This window comes from Lithobates pipiens, unplaced genomic scaffold (assembly GCF_037356315.1).
Source record: "Lithobates pipiens isolate NorthernLeopardFrog02 unplaced genomic scaffold, aLitPip1_a1.2 Scaffold_16, whole genome shotgun sequence".
Lineage (NCBI taxonomy): Eukaryota > Metazoa > Chordata > Amphibia > Anura > Ranidae > Lithobates > Lithobates pipiens.
The window spans coordinates 586,237,039-586,251,843 of NW_027507748.1; positions in this window are offsets into that span (position 1 = coordinate 586,237,039).

The following is a 14,805-nucleotide window of genomic DNA, read 5'->3' on the forward strand; positions in this document are numbered from 1 at the left end:
CTGTACAGTAAACATTTATGGGGAACTGTAGCAAATGCTTTTGCAAAATCCAGATACACCACGTCTATGGGCCTTCCTTTTATCTAGATGGCAGCTCACCTCCTCAGGGTTAATAGATTGGTTTGGCAAGAACGATTCTACATGAATCCATGCTGATTACTGCTAATGTTACTGTTGTCATTACTAAACTCTTGTATACAGTCCCTTATCATCCCCTCCAAGAGCTTGCATACTATTGATGTTAGGCCAACTGGTCTGTAATTTCCAGGGATGGATCTTGGCCATTTTTTTAATCATTGGTGCTACATTGGCAGGGCAGGACTTACCATTGGGCTTGACTGTGCTCAAGCCCATGGGCCCCACCCCATAGGGGGCCCCGCCGAGATACATAGCCAAGTGTACTTGGCTCGGCGCTGCTCACAGTTACGCCAAGTCCCGCCCTATGATGGACATAACACAGGGACTTGGTGTGACTGTGAGCCGAGTAAACTCGGCTACTCTCGACTCCGCTCAGGACTGCGAGAGGACCCGAGAGCCACTGTAACGACATATTCAGCGACCCATCACAGTTTGCTACGGAAGTGACGTTCCATCGCCGCCATCTTGCTACACCCCACACTCCTCCACAGTAAGGATACACTAAGAAGGGATGAAGCGGACATGTTGTTACACCCACCAAAGTTTTAAAGTAAGTATATAGTGAAATACAGGACTTACAACTCCGTCTGACTACTTAGATGTTGAATTTTAAAAGCAGCGACCTTCTGTCAAATTAACAAACCTGGGAGATGAGCAGGGTTGCCGCTGCTTTTAAAATTCAAGATCTAAGTAGTCAGACAGAGTTCTAAGTTCTATATTTCACCATATAAACTGACTTTACTGTTATAAATACGTGTAAAATGCAAAACTCCGGTGCGTGTAACATGATGTCCGCTTTACCCCTTCTTAGTGTATCCTTACTGTGGACGAGTGTGGGGTGCAGCAAGATGGCAGCGACAGAACGTCACTTCCATAGCAAACTGCGATGGGTGGCTGAATATGTCGATACACCACCGAGAGGACCCGAGAGCCACCGAGATACACAGGACTCTGTATCTTGGCGGCACCATTTTTAAACTTCAAGACTGCAATGACAAGGCTGCAAATAACACTGGACAAGGCTGCAGATGGATGGGCAAGGCTGCAGATGGACACTGATAAGGCTGCATTGATGGGCATTTAAATATACATTTTTTTCCTTAAACTTCCCTCCTAAAAGTTTTTTTCCTTAAAATTCCCTCCTAAACTTGGGGTGCGTGTTATACGCCGGCACGTGTTATACACCGATATATACGATAATGTATAGAAGGTAGGGCCCGAAAGTGACTCAAGCCCAGGGGCCCCCACCACCCTAAGTCCTGCCCTGTACATTGGCTTTTCTCCACTCAGCTGGTACCATTCCAGTCAGTAGACTGTTTGTAATAATTAGGAACAATGGTCTGGCAACTACTTGACTGAGTTTAAGGACCCTCGGGTGCAAGCCATCTGGTCCTGGTGACTTATTAATGTTAAGTTTTTCAAGTCTATTTCTAATTCTGTCCTTTGTTAGCCATGAGGGTGCTTCCTCTGATGTGTCATGAGGATAAACATTGCAGTTTTGGTTACTGAAGCCCCCCGATTCCCTTGTGAAGACAGAGGAGAAGAATACATTCAATATCTTTGCCATCTTTCCATCCTTAGTAACCAGATTCCCTTCATCATTCTTTAGGGGACCAATAGGATCTGACCTCCCTTTCTTACTATTTATGTACTTAAAGAATTTCTTGGGATTTTTTTTTACTGTCCTCCGCTATGTGCCTTTCGTGTTCTATCTTAGTCGTCCTGATCGCACCCTTACATTTCTTGTTGCGCGTGCTTAGGTGCAAGCATAAAATAGAAAGCAATAGATTTTTTGCACTGACTGTAAAGGTCCATACACACAGGCTGAATATCGGGCAGCATCGGCCAGTTTAATAGAAACCGGCTGACATTTGGCCCATGTGCATGACCGCTCATATGGGCCGAATGTCATGACTGAAAAAGATCTGCCGGTTGACATCCGATCAGCACTTTCAGCCAATGACTGAGAGTGCTGACCAGTGTGTTCTGGTGGGGGGATGGGCAGTCTCCCTGTCAGAAAACAATAGCTCAGTGGGGGAGATCACTGTACTAACATCGGATAGTCAGTACAGCGGCTCCTCCCTGCTCTTCATTTTTGAGTTAAACAAAAACAAACGAATAGTGTGTACTATGCCTAAGGGTATATTCACACCATATGCATTAATGCATGCGTTGTGCAATGCATTTTTTAATGCGTTGTACTGTATTGATGTGCATTTTACATGCTTTTTTTTTTTTTTTTTTAGAAAATACTTTATTTAAAGCATTGTACATTGTAATTAAGTTATGACTCTGCCGAGATTTGTTTACAGTATGGATTCTATTACATGAAAATCACAAACATGTTAGACTTACCTGTTTTGTGCACTGGTTTTATATAGAGCAGACCCAAGCCTCCTCTTCTTGGGTCCCCTACTGGTGCTCCTGGACCCTCCCTCCTGCCGAGTGCCCCCAGAGCCAGCAGCTTGCTTTGGGGGCATGTAGGCAGTCTTGCTCCTGCTCTGCGTGTCCATTAACACAAAGAGCAGCGGCTTGGCCTCACCTCTCTCTCTCCTCATTGGCTCACTGGCTGCGACTGACATCATCGGGAGCCGATGGCTCCCGCTGCTGTCTCAGCCAATGAGGAGGGAGAGTCCCTGGAGATCCAAGGCACTTGTGCACAGTGGAAGATTGGGCTCAGGTAATAATTGTGCTGGGGGGCTGCTGCATAGAGAAGGTTTTTTTACCTTCATGCATAGAATGTATGATGGTAAAAATTCTTGAGCCTTTATAACCACTTTAGGCTCTCCCAGTGTAAATAGAGACAGGCACCAACTTCCTTCGATAACAGCCTTTTTTTAAGATTGTCATTGTATTGCCCATGCTTAAGGTCATACCTAACTGAATGATTTTTGGACGACAAATATCAATCTGTCTGTGTCCAACCAATATATGTTGGTCATTTTGCTTCTTCTTACAAGGTTTTACAGCTAGGAACATGTGGCAGCAAGTGATGTATGACTCCTCATAGAAGTCAAACTTTATGAAGCTGAAAGGTTTGCCTTGCATTAATGTGCTTTTGCATGCGCTTGTGCACGCTGCGTTGGAAAAAGTAGTGCCTGCTGTACTTTTTTCAGCACAGCACCAGCACAATGTAATGCAATGCGCTGGTGTGAACAGCGTTTATACGTAACTATTCTTTTTTGAATGCTTTGTGTTGGGAATGCATTTGCAAGAGCACCCCAGCACATCTGGTGTGAACCAACCAACCTTAAATGCTCATCCACAGTCAATATTCCTGACCATAACAAAACAACGTTATACAGAAGGAACCCTAAGTGAGATGAAAACACGCAAGCATAACAACAATACTTAATGTTGTCAATGTAGCACCCTGATGTTTAGGCAATGTTGCTCCTAAATTTACCAGCCAGGTATAGTTGCCTTGTCCAATTGTTAGGGATCAATTGATTTCACCCTAAGTCTGGAATTGCTGCACTTCTCTCTTCTGTCGCTGAGTGGCCAGGTACCTGGTGACATTAGATAAGATAAGGGTGATGCAAGGACAGATTAGGAGTATATGGGGTGTCTCAGCCAATGGGCAGGGGTTTTCTTGGCCCCATAACCCACTGGGAGAATCTATATACTGTATTTAGATGGAGTCAGGTGATCAAGTGTTCTGTGCCACCTGGATGGCTGTCTGGGTGGACATGTGTTGAGCTGCCTGGATTGCTAGGCTGGAGTTTGGGCCTTTCCCAGGTACATCTGGATGCTAGGCTGTCTGAGGGCCTATTCAGAAGCAAGAGAGCATCACAGAGTTGGGATTGTCCAACCAGAAGTGCCGGTTTTGCCGGCCGGAGAACCTGTCATGGTCGGGGGTAGAGGGCAAGCCACTAAGGGACCAACCACCTTATTACCAGGGACCACAGTGAGTAGCTGAAGCAAGTACCTAGAGTTTCTCACCAACCGGGGATGGTGAAGAATTGGGAAACTTCAGCAGGTGTCAAGCCAGGGACCCAGCCAGCTGAGGTGACACTTGAAGAGCAGCCTTGTGTACCAAGCCAGGGACAAATCAGGCCAGTGGGGTGATGCTTGAGGAGTATCTGGAGTGCCAAGCTAGGGACCCAGCAAGGAAGCAGGGGTGATATTTGAGGGAAATACTGAGTGTGAAGATCAGAATAGCTCAGGGGTCCAGTGGCAGTAGATAAACAAGTGAGAGAGAGAACTAGGAGCTCAGGTTGAGTGAAGACCTACAAGCAGGAAGTAAAGAAGTTTGTTACAACTTGTGTTAAAAACTGTTAAAAGACTGTTGCCATAGGAGACAACAATCCTACATACAGTATGCAGATGTTGTGTCCCATTGGATGCCTTTACCTGCATGGCTGTCTACCTATAGAAGTCTCAGAGTCTGCCAATTAACACTGAAACTACCTAAGGGTGGCCCTAACCCTCTCTCCCACAGTTCTGTTCAAGAGAAAATAAATCTCTTTGCATTCAAGAAGTGTCTGGCACCCATGAATATACCTTGCATTGCAACCACCGTGCCTTGTAACCCACTCTACACAGAAGGATGTCAGCTGTCCCTAACTCTGGAGGTTCTCATTAGACTAAAGGAGACCTGAAACCTTGCTACATCAGCTTTCCAAATAAAGGTATAAATCATACAGTTGTGTTTTATTATACATACGTTAGTGCATAGGTTTTATACTTTAGAATGAAACGTGTGCTCTATATAATTAGCAAACTAGGTTTTGGCCTGAGCAAGCTTTAGAAGTGTCATCAAGATGAAAGATGAAACCTCAGTTTGTAATATAATACACTTCACCAAAAAAACGCTTAGGTTACACCCTTCATTATTTTAAATCAGAGCTTCAATCTATCCCATCTTTTCTTTCCAATTTTCGCTTCTATGCAAATTCATCTTATATAAACACTGTGGGTGCTTTGTAAACTTGTGCACACGACTTACTTACTGACGTGCTTCCACATGTAGAAGCTGGCGTGTTTTCAGCGGTTGTAAGAGGCACTGTTGCTTATACACCGCATGCAGAGAACATGGATTAAAAGTTACTGTTAAAATTTATAACAAAATCTGGTAACAGAGGCTTTCCAGTATTTGTGTTATTTAGTAAAAGTATATCTAAATTTTGACCAGATGACAGTTAGTTTGTAAAGCACTGTATATAATAAACTTTGCCTTGGTTTTTATTTTCATTCTTTTTTTTTTTTTCATTCTTTGTATCTCAGAGCTGCTGATCTGCACCAGTTTTTTGCACTCACTCCAGCATCAGCTGCACTTAATTGCTCTGGAACAGCTTTCTGGTAGCCTGTGACACCCCAGACGAGAAAGCCCCAGCGCATAGATTCTCCAGATTTGTGTTCTTTAGTAAGCAGTTTACACAGTGCACAGGGTAAAATGTAAAACTTGGATTGAAGTAGACATGTGCACTGTTCGTTTTAGTTTCATTTGTTTTTTCAATATTTTTTTTGTTTTTCGGGTCATTCGTTTTGATCTAAATTCGTAAATTCAAAAGTTTGGAAATTCAGAAATGTGAAAATCCGAAAATGAGAAAGAAAATCCAAAAATTCAGAAGAACGAAAATCCAAAAATTCTAAATAATAACTAACTAATAATAACTAACTATTCAAATCAAGGTGTTGGAATTTCCTTTCAAATTTGGCTGTTAGTCAACATAACGAATATAAATGTATCCAAAGTTACAAATTATCCTAAATAACGAATACCGCATCTAAACAAATGGAACGGAATGAATAATAATAATTATAATAAAAATTTATTTGTTACGTTCCATTCGTTTAGATACAGCATTCGTTATTTTGGATAATTCGTAACTTCAGATGAATTTGTATTCGTTACATTCTCTAACTGCCAAATTTGAAAGAAAATTGAAAGGAAAATGCAATACATACAATTTAATAGTTAGTAATAATTAAGTTATTAGTTAGTTATTATTTCAGATTTTCAAATTTTCAGGTTTTCGAATGTTTGGATTTTTGTTCTTATTTTAGAATTTTCGTTCTTTTGAATTTTCATTCTTATTTTCGAATTTATGAAATTTGGGATTTCCAAATTTCCCCATTTCCAAATATTCAGATTTACAAATTTATGAATTAACGATTTTTTGAATATCTACCAATATTCGGAAAAAAAATAATTTTTTTTTTTTTTTTACGAAATTTGTAGAAAATCAGAAAAAAAACAAATTTGGAACAAAACAAATTGCACATATCTATATTGAAGTAATGTAGTAACAGTTCACAACAAACCCAATGGGAAAGCTGCCTAGGCTGGGTGTACTGAACAGCGTGCAGAAGCAGATTCCAGCCGGACTGACAACATCTGTAGAGATTGAGCATTATGCAGCCTGGCTGCCTCAAGCCCAATCTGTGAGGTGTGCAAAAGAGATGGAACCCTAAACTTTCCCTACACATCAGGAACCTTTCCCTAGCACTAGGACTTTTCCCTCACAGGCCCTGTCCCAACTCTACCAACTGACCAAAAACCGCACTAGACCTGAGAGCCAGGTCCTTAAATAGGCTCTGCCTGACCCAAGATGGTCACCAGAGTCACATGGGGTGGCAGCATCCAATCGGATTGCTTCCCCAGTGACCTAGGAAACCATAGAGGAACCATGCTCTTCCTGACTTCCTCCCCAATTGTAGTGCCTCTGCAGATAGTGCCACCTGCAGCGGGGAAAGTAGACTGGTGCCTACTAGTTTTGCCTCCTCCCTGTCCACATTCTGCACACTCTATAAACTCCTGTACTCATGTGCAAAGTCAGGGTACAATGCATGCTGAGCCGGTGGTGTATGGAACATACATGCGGGCAGAAAAGTGGTGGCTTTGAGGGACCAAGCCACAGGAATGCTAGGAGTCATTTATGAGACCCGGTAACTCTGTCAGATTGGACCTAAAGGATTAGTCCACCTTTACCAAAAAAATACCTATGTAGGTAATAGGTGTCTGTGAATAAAACAAACTGTGCAGCTCTGACTAAAGTTGAATAATGCCCTTGCTAGAGGTGTAGGCCATTTACGTACCTAATGAGGCCTGACTGGAATATTCCCAAGACGTTGCTAGGACGTTGCTAAGAGAGACCCAGCTCTTATTGTTTACCTCCACAATTACATTAATGAAGTCTTCCTCTGATTCAAAGCCCCTCACATGCACTTTCTCTTTCCTGAAGCAGTAGGGCAGCATTTGAGAGCTCTCTTCTGTGATTGTTAAGGTGGGGAATATTGACTAGGCCTCTCTTAGCAACATCCTAGTAATGTCCTGGGAGTATTCCAGTCAGGCTTCAGGAGGTACATAAATGGCCTACACCTATAGCAAGGGCATTATTCAACTTTAGTCAAAGCTGCACAATTTGTTTTTATCTACAGAACCCTTTATCTGCGTAGGCAGTTTTTTGGTAAAAGTGAACTATCCCTTTAATCAGAATCAAACAGGACTGTTCAGGAAACCAAATAAAAGACAAACTTTGTTATGTTTCAATTTTTACTTTTAGGCCTTATTCACATCTACGTGACACAGCACTTTTTTGCACATTTGCCTATGTTTCAGCTGTATATCGTTTTAGAAAATAAGGTACTTGGATGTTTTTTTTTAATTAACATAATTATAGTGGCATCGTCCATATACATAAAGAGAAGGCATAATATAAATGAAACAAATATGTAAGTGTAAGTAAGTGAAAAAGTGTGTGTCTAGTATCAATCAAGGCAATCTGAGGGTCAGGTTGTATCTCAGTATTAAACAATTTGGAGAGGATTAAAAATACTTCAGTCCAGAAGGACCACACCACAGGGCAGGTCCACCAAATGTGGAGATACTAACCAGACTTCCCACGGCCTCTAAAGCATGCTGGCGAGTAACCTGGAACATATTTTGCCATGCTTTTGGGCACAAGACACCATTTTGATCTATGAGTTGCAAGCCAATTATCTGCCCAGTCTTAGGACGTGAGGTCTAGAACCAGGTGGTTCCCTGGGGGATTTAAAGTGATTGTAAAGTTAATTATTTTTTAAAATAACAAACAAGTCATACTTACCTGTGCTCTGTGCAATGGTTTTGCACAGAACAGCGCTCTTCTTCTGGGATCCTCTGCCGATGCTCTGGGCTCCTCCTCCTCTTCGTGTGCCACGAGATCTCTTTTTAGGAAAGTATTGGGGGGGGGGGGGGGGCTAACAATAGAAGGTTTTTTTACTGTAATGCAAAGAATGCATAATGGTGAAAAACCATCAGCATTTACAACCTTTTGTGAGTGTTTGTCTTCAAAGAATATACTGGGGTCGATTTACTAAAACTGGAGAGTGCAAAATCTGGTGCAGTGTTTATTTTTTTTTTCAAAGCTTAATTGAACAACCTGAAGTTAGAAGCTGATTGGCTACCATGCACAGTGCAGATTTTGCACTCTCCAGTTTTAATAAATTAACTTCATTGTCTCTATGAGGAAAGATACCATATTTTAAACGCTTTTACATTCCTGCCTCTGCATGGCAGTGAGTGCCAAAGACATGCATCATAGGTCATAATCACTAAAGTGCATGTTTTCATTAAAACACATAGTGGTGGCTACCATTTGTGTGTGTAGGGTAACTGCAGTTAACCTGCCCCAGTGATGCCCGCTGTCTTTTCCTGGTACGTAAATTGTTTCCCCGCGAGCTGGGAATTGTCAGCGCAAGCAGAGGTTGAAAGTGTAATATCTTCACATTCTAGTGGCAGCAGTGTAGAATCTGCTGCTATCACATCAAGGATTTTAGGAAGTGTATTCAGAGGACTTTTAATCTGAGAACATACCCATGGATCATATGTTTCCACATTAAGCTAGGGGAGGTGTTGTCTTATGAACCAGACAACATCCACCCTGTGTTATAATTAAATAACTGCACATCATGTCATTTATAACAATCAGTCACATTTTAAGATTTATAGCTTGAAAAAAAAATTGCGTGTTGTTGTGAAAGCATTTGATACAAATGTGATAAATATGAGAACCAGACGAAAGAGAGAGCCGTCAGAGGAGCACATGATACAGTCACCCTGAATCACCCTGATCAAACTTAATGCGACATCATTAATGCTCCAAAATCACATTTAGACAGGGTGGTACAATGCATCCTGTGACATTTGCCTTCAGGGAAAACTTTTCATCTGCTTGTGCACTGACTCATATAAGTCCAAAGCTTACTATATAGGGATAGGCTGGGCCACCGGGACTCTATTGCACTAGGTCTGGACTTAACTGATCTGGTCTTACACACTTATTATTGATTCAGGACAATCCATTTATTATTTATTCTTGAAAACCTTTCAGATTTTTCAGGGGACATCGAAAAATGCAAACAATAAGCACATAACTGTGCAGATCCAAGTATTGCATATCAAAAACAGGCTTATTACTAGCAAAATCAGAAGATGTGTACTGCTGATTTTAATACCTAGTGAATGGCAAGCTTAGCTCTGCCTTAGATAAGCTATGTTTGGTACCCCGCTTATAAGAAAAGGTCACTGCTTGCCCCACCACACGGATGTCTTTTCACATATTACACCTTCCTCAGATGTGCTGCCAGTATTATTTCCTACAATCCAGCTATTACCACAAAAATGTGGGTGGCTAAAAATCAACCTGGGTTCAGAGGAAGTAGACTGAATAATGCTAGCCATCATACTAAGGGCATCTAGTGGCAGAAAAAAAAATCTACCATAGGAAAATCTCTGGACTGAAATTGAATATTGCAGCAAGGATTGTTTTTGTCATTTTTTTAATAGGCCATTCATTAAACTTAGCAGAGGGTTTAAATCTAACCTTTTTATGATTACAGACTTCCAGTATATTGTCCAGTATGTCTCCATACTCCCTTCACCAGACTGTTAAAATCGCCATCGTTACCAGTCCTTTTAGATATCAGTATCACTTGAGAATAACTTGGTTTTATTTTACATATTGATCGGAACAGAACAGCTTAAAAATAATCATAAGGATTTTTATTAAATTGATAAAAAACAAAATGTCAAACCACAAATACAAGAAACTACTACTGACATTTTTGCAAACATGGAATGGAGGCAGAACTACTGTAAGTGAAATCCTGTGACCAATGGTCCTCACTTCTCCTTAAGACCCCTTCCACACAGGGGCCGCCCATGCATTCGCGGTAAAGCGCTGATCGTTTTAGCTGCATTTTACCGCTATTTAAGCAGCACTTTTGCGCCGATAGAGGGGCGCTTTAAACCCCCAAAAAAGGGGTTAAAACTCCTGTGTTGCGGCGCTTCAGAAACTCTTTTCAGGCGCTTCAAAAGCGCTGCCCATTCATTGCAAACACAGTGGAGGTAGGTATGACGTGTTTGTTATTTAAAAAAAATAAAACACAAAGCCTTACAATCACTTTAAAGGCAAGGTACCTAGAGATGTGTAGTCCTTGGAGATCAAAAAACAACTAAATGAATGAGCAGAGGAGAAGCTCCAAAGCATGCAGGGAATCCAGGAAGTTGTGGAAAGAGATGGCAAGCAGACAAGCAGCACTCACAACATGAACAGAGATTTTCCAAGTAGGCTTATATTGGATAGAAACAGAGAAAAAGAGAGTGTGGTGGACAAACCCCGGGACTTTTAAGGTGTCAAAAAACAAAGTAGATAGATATTTAATAAATATCCATAAAAAAGTTTTTATTACAAAAGAATATACAATACAATAAAATAAAATTATCCACATCAATTTTTGTAAATAACAAAGCAATTGATTGACGCAAGAAATACCACTCAAAATATACCACTCAACCTGTTTCACTCATCTGAGCTTCCTCAGGAGTTTAGGTACATTGTGTTGGTAGGCCATGTTGCCAAAATATTTCTGATATGGATTTTGAGTGAAATGATACTAATAAAATCATCAAAAGTGAAGAGGCATCAATAAAGTTTTACACCCCGACGCTCCGGTCTATGTGACCACAGGAAGACAAAATGTTGGTATGTCCTATGTGGTTAAATGGTAGAATCAAGAGATTCATTTGCTAGAGAAAAACTGAAAAACTGAGTGTAGCTGTAAATTATCAGACTCACCACTCATAAAAGACTGAATGAATTTTAAATGGTTGAATTAAACAAGCATCTGGTGGCATAGATATGTTCTGCTGGCAGATGACTGAGGAGAGACATAACAGTCTCTCTATTGATGCTGTGCCTGTGACAGTCAAAAATAACAATTGTTTGTTTATAACAAGGCTAATGTGTATGTGGTGACTTCAGATCTCCATTAAAAAGGTTTTCGTTGTGTAGATTGTTTCTTCTTCCAACCTAAAGATTATTATTCACGATTTATATAGCGCCAACAGTTTATGCAGCGCTTTACAATGTATAAGGGGGACAACACAATTACAGTACAATACAAAAGGTACAGGAGGGCCCTGCTCGTAGAGCTTACATTCTTAAGGGAGGGGGATGGAAAACAAAGATGTAAACAAACAGGTGTTGGGTGAAGCTGCTATTGGGACCCATTGTCATAAGACCTGAGGAAGGTATGGAAAGGACCTGTGGATGGTGCTGGTTAGGCCAGGCAGAGAGACTCCTTGGAGGCCTTCTGTATGGCATTTAGGGAAAGATCCCATGCTCATGGAGCTTCATTGAGTCTAAAGGGACCAACCTATGTTTGGCAGGAATGGGTTAAAGACTTTAGGTCCTCCCTCACCACATGGCTTTACACGTGGAGGACATGCAGCCAAGTATGCAGTTAGGCTATGACACAAAAATACTTAATTTAATCATGTATAAATTTTCCCTCAGCCCTAAAATAGCACCATGACAGAGTAAAAACCTAACCCTGACCACTTTGTAATTCTGTGCTTGCTTGTAGTGAAAATGTGTCTCATTTTGATGAAAATCTGTCTCTTCTTCAGTGGTAACGCTGTCACAGACCTGAGCAAATCTGCCTCAGTTTGCTGCCCAGGATTACAGGTGCACGATCCGCAATTACACAGAAAAACCATTGCATGTAATTTTTCACTGACAGGCAGTTCAATTTGTGCTTAAATATGTCACAAAGTTATTTGATAAATGTCCCTCTAAGTTTTTATTATGTCACCAGGTCCCATTTTAGAGAGTAGACTAGAACTAAGGCTCCATTTCTTTGCTCATATTCTTTGTTGTCTTTAACATTTTACTTTTCCTCTTTTGAAGAAGATCAGTCCTACCCCATAAACATTATTTTAGAGTAAATTATAGCATTCAAAGCTTGCAGTTTGTGGCATCTACCACTGAATCACAGGCACAGTAAACACAGAAATTAATGGTTATTCATACCTTGAGCAGATGAGAAAATAGCAGTAAAATGGTAAGCTAAATTTGTCTGCAAATATGTGATCTGAAAGAACCTTACTACTCTAACTTCCACTTAGACTTTAGATGCATGACCTTTAATTTTATGTTGGCTAAACTGAAAGATTCAACAGAATAAAAAATATTGGCACCACTGCAGTGCAACCAAGTTTCCATCAATGTGTTACATTGATTGTGATTAAAGGGTATCTAAAGCTGTTTTTTTTGTTGGGGGGGGGGGGGGGGTTGGTTCTGGATAGAGTGGTGAGGAGTTGGAACCCCTGCCAATTCAAGTCACTGCTGGGGAGATTTACAGTACTTTCCCTGTTTATCCTAGAGACTACTGTCTCTGATTCTGGAATTGAGGGGAAATCTAAAAGTTTTAATTGTCACCAGAACATCAATAGATGGGAAATCTTCCAAAACGGACACACATTTCAGTGACAACTGTTTAAAGATATTTCCCTCACTTTTGAGAGATATTCCATTTACTACCTTGAGTTTTAACCATTCCCTATTCTAGCTACATTAAAAATAGTTTATACTGTATATATTTTAGATAAAATGCATTTGGTCTAGTACAATGGTCTCCAAACTGCAGTAATTTGCTTGCCTTTGCTGGCCTTGGGGCAAAATTCTTCCCACTTATACATGGTATTATTCCTCCCACGGATACCAACAAGAGGGCACTCTTGCTCCCTTTGACACCAACAATGAGGCACTTTTCTTTCCACTGACACCAACAATTCCTACCAACACCAATTATGGGGCACTATTCCTCCCACTGACACCAACTGTACATTAGGCAAATATGCTTGTTTACATGCAAGGGAAGTATAGCTTCTTCTGTACTTTGGGGCCACTCGGATGTAAGTGTTGCAGGTCTTAAGCCTGGTACACACTAATGCCGCGTACACACGATCAGATTGTCCGGCGTACTTAGTCCGCCAAAATACATTTCAGCTGACAATTCGATCGTGTGTGGGCTTCAGCGGACTTTTCCAGCGTGAAGTCCGGCGGACTAAGAAAGTATTTTTGCACTCCAATCTTCCCGTCAGACTTGGGTTTAAGCGGACAATACGTTTGTCAGTATGCTAGTACGGCGGACTAAGAATGACGCATGCTCAGAAGCAAGTACGAAAAAGGAAGCTATTGGCTACTGGCTATTGAACTTCCTTTTTCTAGTCCCGTCGTACGTGCTGTACGTCATCACGCTAGCAAACGCCGGACTTTCTGTGGGTCCGTGTATGGCCAAGTCCATTCGATAGAAAGTCCGCCGGATTATCCGTCGGATTGTATGTCGGACTAGGTACGCCAGACAATTTGATCGTGTGTACGCGGCATAATAGTTTGAGTTGAACGGAAAAAAACTGACAGCCCCGGTCGGAGCCACTGTACTAACAGTCCAATGTTAATACAGTGACCTTTCCCCCAATGAGCTGTTGTGTTCTGACAGGGGGATGACCCCCCCCCCCCCCCCCGCCAGAACACTCCGATCAGTGCTCTCCACCATTGGCTGATCGGGAGCCGGTCAGCTGCTGGTTTTCCAACATGCTCTTCCGAAAGAAGCCAGCCATTGTTGGCTCTTCCCCAGCAGCCAGGGGCACCCAATAACCACTGCTCACTTTATGATCTGGAATGCTCATTTCACTACTACAGTGCAACAATTATGAGAGAGATTGGCATTTTGGCTAATATTAAGTGTAATATCTGCTCTTATCAGTGTTCAGTAGGGGTGCTCTGATATAATTTTAGCCTTTGGGCTGTGATGACTAGCTGTATACTGGCTGTATACTGTAATATTCCTACTGTAATATTCCTGAGGGAAGTTCCTTGTGGGAAAGAATCTGAATTAAGTTCCCACTGGGTAAGGCGGGGGTCGGTTTTCCTCCCTTAGTGTGGAGGATTCTAAGCAACCCAGTGCCTCCTGATGTGAGTTTTACTACCTTGTCTGGCTGAGTGCAGGGAAGGCAGGGAGCCCGCAGTATCAAGTGCCCCCTGGGAGTGGCGATCTGGAGGTGCTATGAGTATGACTATGGGTTTGGGACCCCACTGTGGGAATGAGCACTAGGCCATGGCAACATCTGCTTTTTTTCTGCATTTCCACGCATGGGCAAGGCCCTTTGGCTGAGACTAGGACAATTTTTGTTACCAGGCCACAAGGCGTAGCCTTTTGGCTAGATGGACCTGAGTGTGCCTTGCCTTCACTAGCAGTCTAAGGAGGGAAGGATTCTTCCTCCTTAGGAGGGGACCATATGACACAACCTAATTGCATTTTTTTGTGTGTGTGTGTGTTCGCATACATTTTTTTGCTTTACTTTCAGTGTTCTGTTATTGTGCACCACACCACAGG